The sequence below is a fragment of the Atta colombica genome, unplaced genomic scaffold, assembly GCF_001594045.1.
Source record: "Atta colombica isolate Treedump-2 unplaced genomic scaffold, Acol1.0 scaffold121, whole genome shotgun sequence".
In the NCBI taxonomy this organism is placed as follows: Eukaryota; Metazoa; Arthropoda; class Insecta; order Hymenoptera; family Formicidae; genus Atta; species Atta colombica.
Window position 1 is genome coordinate 15244 of NW_017259208.1, and position 5551 is coordinate 20794.

The window sequence follows — 5551 nt, forward strand, 5'->3', positions numbered from 1 at the left end:
TCTCACAAAGATAAGTACACATTTAATACTCGAAATAATCTCCATTATTTTCGATGACTTTACACCATCTTTCGGATAACTAACGAATGCGGAAGTAACTTAGCAGTTTTGACTCGAAGATACTGAATTAATTTGTACACCTAATATATGTAAAGAAATTTAAGTATGTACATATAAATATTATATAAAATAAAAAAAACAGTCCGTTTCATTTGTTCCGTTTGTTCCATGTACTTATTTTATTTTATATGCTCTTTATTCATATTTTTAATTATATTTTATACTTCGATAAGATTCATAATATTAAGAAAAACTAACAAAATAATTTATACCTCGATTCTTAACTTATATTAATTCAATAATTCAGTATATATCGTTATAATATATATATATCATAATATATATCGTTGTTGCATGTTTATCAATAATAATTAAAGTTTTTAATTAAAGAAATATATTTTTCTTGAAAATATCTTATTATACAATTATTTTTAAAAAATAAAACATCCAAGTAGATATTTTTAAGTTTCAATATTTATTTTGCAAAAAATTAATTTATCTGACCAATAAGGGCTATTTTAAATCGATCTCCTTATAAAGATTTGCTTCCTTTTCCACAAAGAGAATTTCAAAGCGCATCAATAACACACATAAATGGATAATAAGAGCAACATCAGTAACATAAATGGATATTGCATGGAAATCATTAATTTTCATTATTTTACAAATAGAAAGAAAAAGATAGACATTATAGAAAATCAGAACATATATATTCTAGTACAAATTTGTTATTTTAATTAAAATATCTGCAATAAATTATGTATTTATTACTAAATTTTGTAAAATTATGTATGTTTTAAATGTATAATATATAATTTTATAATATTTTATAATTTAGAAAATATGATTACGACTGTTTAAGATTTACTTTTGTTACATAATTTTTTGTACTTATAGAATCAAAATATTCATATTATAAAATCATCGATAATTTTTCTTTTGATATGAAATCAATTGTAGATATAAGATATATATATATATATGTGTGTGTGTATATATATATATAATGTGCATTTTCTCTTTTAGGACGATTGCGATCAAATCTCTATTAATTTAATCAGCAAAACTACTAAAATTTGCCACATGTTGTATATTAAATATATTGAATTAATATTTTAAGAAAGATTATCAGATTTTATAATGAATGTTTCGATTTTATAAATGTACAAATATATAAAATTAGGTACTATAAATCTAAATATCGAATTAAAGTATAATACATATATATGGAGTTATTGAGCTGAGCAATCAATATTTCATTCATCGTTGAAATTTAATGGAGAGCAAACGCCATCTTTTGAATATAGTTTGGCATTATGATTGGTATTTCACAATTATTGATTTCGGAAGTACTCAAAAGTTTTCAAGTAATTCACACTGAAAAAGAATATCGATTTCATTACGCAAATATTTTGATAATATTCTGTAGATAATAGTGAAAAAAAAACAACTGTAAGAGCACAAATTGATATTAGCGTATATAAATAACAATAATACTTTAAAGATAAATTACTCCATAGAACTTTGTGTTGCAATAATTTTTCTTCAAATTAAGAATGAGAAATATAGATAAGTATTAAGTGAAACCTTTTAATAATCATATTAAATTAATACAATGTGAAGTATTTCGCATTTAAGTAAATTCATAAAATGGTACGATTGATACCATTGATTATATTGATATTTTATATTATATTTCCCAAATAATTCCACCAAATGATTTGTTCCTAGTAAAAAGTAAACATGTTAGTAAAATATGTATACTTAAAATGTGAACGAACGTGTTATTATAAGAAGTTTTTCTGTCTATTTTCAAAGCGGTTGACAATTAAGAGTAAAAGAATAAAAGAATTTTTTTAGATTTCATTTGATTTGACATTTTAAAAACAACAATCAAAACTAATTCGAAGAAATTATAAATATATGATAATTTATATTTTTTTTCTACTTTTAAAAGTTGAACAAAATTTTAACAGCAAAAAAATATATATATATGTCACATATTTTATCTTTTCCTATAAAAGGAGTTAAAAAGAACTGTAGTTTTGAAATTCTTAAGACACACACACACACACACACACACACACACACACACACACACACACACACACACACACACAAAATAAATAAAAAAATTGAAAAAAATTTGAACATCTTTTCCTATAAAGACAATATAAATTTTTCTCAAAATCTCAAAATTTTTATAGCAATAAATCTTTACGAAATACATAGACAAGTGAAATAAAGCTTTTTACAATATTTATACAATTTAAATTATCATGTTAAAATTTGTAAACATAAGCTCGAGAATGAAAAGGATGTAAATTTTCTTATATATTTATAAATTTAATAAAATTAATTAAATTTATATTTTAAGCATTTAAAAATCTTTATTCTTTCTTAAATTTTTTGTAGTTTTGTAAGATAAAACATTTTATATTGCTTTTATTAATATTTTAAAAAATACAGAGGGAGGGAGAGAGAGAAAGAGAGAGAGAGAGAGAGAGAGAGAGAGAGAGAGAGAGAGAAGAGTAAATTATTGATTTAGCTTGATCTTAGAAAAAAAAAAGAAAAGCAAGAAAATAATATTTTATATTAATTTGTTAAGGAAAATAACAATTCGTTACTTTTTAAATAACAGGATAACGAGTCATTTTTTTTAAATCAGTTATTTTGTTAACTCGATAATGTGTAGTGATAACGAGTTATTTGGAAAAGCAACTTTTTCATCTCTGATCTTTTATTACAATTATTGTTTTCTTGATTTGTATTGTATGATTTGATTTTGTGTGACGGACAGAAATTCTTTATCAGTCCCAAAACACAAATAATCCGAATGCTGCAAATAAAAGAATTCACTATATCCGACGACCGAATTATCCCATCGACACTATCTGACGAACATGTTATCCGTTGGAATGGAATGGAACTACTACTCCGTTCTGTGAAATTCTTGACTATTCTTGATATAGGTTCAAGTGCGCATGCGTCGTTCGATACGTTCTGTTTGTCTAGTTTTGTTTTTTATTTGCTTTTCTTCTAATTAATGATTAATTAATATCCATGTTATAATTAACGTAAATATTTTGCAAACAAATAGAAGCACACCACATCACCAAAAAAAAATCAATAATGATACCTAATATCTTAGATAATTTTATTACAATATAAAGTATAAAGAAGTCATAAAAGCCATAAAAAAAAGTATTATCCTAAAACTTTACTAATTAAAGAATAATGGAAAAGCCTGTTGCTAAATTTGTAGGCAAATAAACTCAATCTTTTTTAAAAAATATTTATTTCTGAATTCCTTTCAATATTGTTTAAAAAACAGAATGATATTACTTTAAATAATCTTTATAAAAATAATAAAATGTATAAAAAGTATTCATATACAAAAGTTTTTTTCTCGATTTAAAATTTTTTTTCATATTTTACATATTTTTACATAACTCACTTTCTCACTGTGTAGTGAGCACTATATCCCTTTATAACAGGATGCATTTCAACTAGAAACAAGAGAGTTTATGTAAAAAAAATGTTAAAAATAAAAAAAAATTTTAATTAACAAAAAATTTTAAATTAACAAAAAACTTTTCCCTTAATAGATATATCTTCGTTGCTTTAAATAATAAAGATATTTTTACAGCGGCAACCTTGTGACTTTTTCCATAATTTTCTATACTGCAGTATGTTCATTTTACACTGCAAAATGTTTATTAAGACAAATTGATAAGTTTAAAAAATGTACTGTATGTATATGTATAATTACTGCGTAATTACATAATTAAGTCAATAATCGATAACAAAGTCGGCTCGAATTATGCAAATCCCAACTCTGCTTTAAACGACTAAGCAATGTTTTTTAATTTAAATATAATGTTCCTTTTAGCCTATATTGTCGCATTTATTGTAAGAGCGTATCAAGTATTCAGTGTTTGGAATAGATTATCGAGAATTGTTATTTAATACGATCAGCAAAATGAAATTTTTTTAATTAAAAATCTTTCATTCTTCATTGATACTTCGACATATAAGTATTCCTACGCATGGCTCAGTTTCTATGAACTTGCCAATGGGCGAAACGATTTATTTATGACTGCAATATAAACACGAGTAATATTACGTTGTAATATTCGAGAGATTCTGCTATCACGTTACAATAGTGAAATGACCGCTTACGCATCAGTTAATACGCGTAACATAACACGTGGTTCTGTTGTCATTCAAAATATTTCCATCCACGATCATTACCTTGATGCATATTTATGATCTGCATTGTACCGGAATTTGTTATATACCAGGTCAATCATGCTCTTTTATCGAGATGCGCGCCGAGCGACAGTAAAAAGAATAACAAATAAATGTCAATTCAATATTCGCACTATTTGACATTTTTATATTGTAAAGTACGAGAAAATGATAAAAGTAATATTGTATTATAGAATTAAATTTAAATTTTTAATTAAATTCATCCTTTTTACAATCTTGTTCTTCGTTTAAGAGAAAACGATATTTCAGTTAATTTAATAATTTCAATTTCAATCTACATTACGTCACCCGAAAATAATTGTCAAGGATTTATCCTGGAATAATAGCCATTCAATATAGTTTTCATTCTGTCTAATATAAGAATTGCTTTTGATATCAACATGGTACGAAAACGAAATATATTTAATAAATGCACGAAGAAAGGGAATCTTTATTATAAAAATGTGACTTCATAAAAATCCCTGTAGCACTCAATCAATATTTTATCGAAGGAAAGAAAGTTGGATTTGTTCGAAAAGATCTGAAGTTGCTGCGGCATAGAATTGAATAAAACTCTTTGTGCAAGCAGACAGTAATTTCAATATTTCTTCCTCGATTGCCTTTGTACAATCCCTTAATGACTTGTATATGTTAAGCTCATTCTACAATACAATTAGCGTAGTTGTAAGTAGTTGTAGTTGTAAGAATTGACCAATCACAGTCGAATATTCTTTTCATAGGCAATCATACGTACAACTATACTTATGTAGTGGTAGAAAAAAGGGTTACACAAATAACACAAGATGCATCTTTTGTTGTCACGACACGCTCGCACATATTCCAAAAAGTTATTTTTATTTCATTGTAATCTGAGTTCATTGTCCTTTTATTACTACATTATATAAGTATGTTAATGAATAAAGTGCTACACTGGATGTCGCGACAATAAATCAAAGGATCTTTGTAAAGATTTTTTTTTTGTTGTGGATCAACTGTCATTCTAGAGTTATGTATGTATAAATCATTATATATAATTATGTGTGTGAGCAATTTTTTCTTCAAATTTAATTTTTTATAAAAGACACTTTTTTATAAAAGAACAATGCAAAACATTTCCTTTTAATTATTTTTTAATTATTTTCTCATTATCATTATTATTTTTTGGTACCAAATAATAATTTTAAAAAAGAAAGAAGAATATCTGGATATATAATGAAATATTTTGTATATAATTATATTA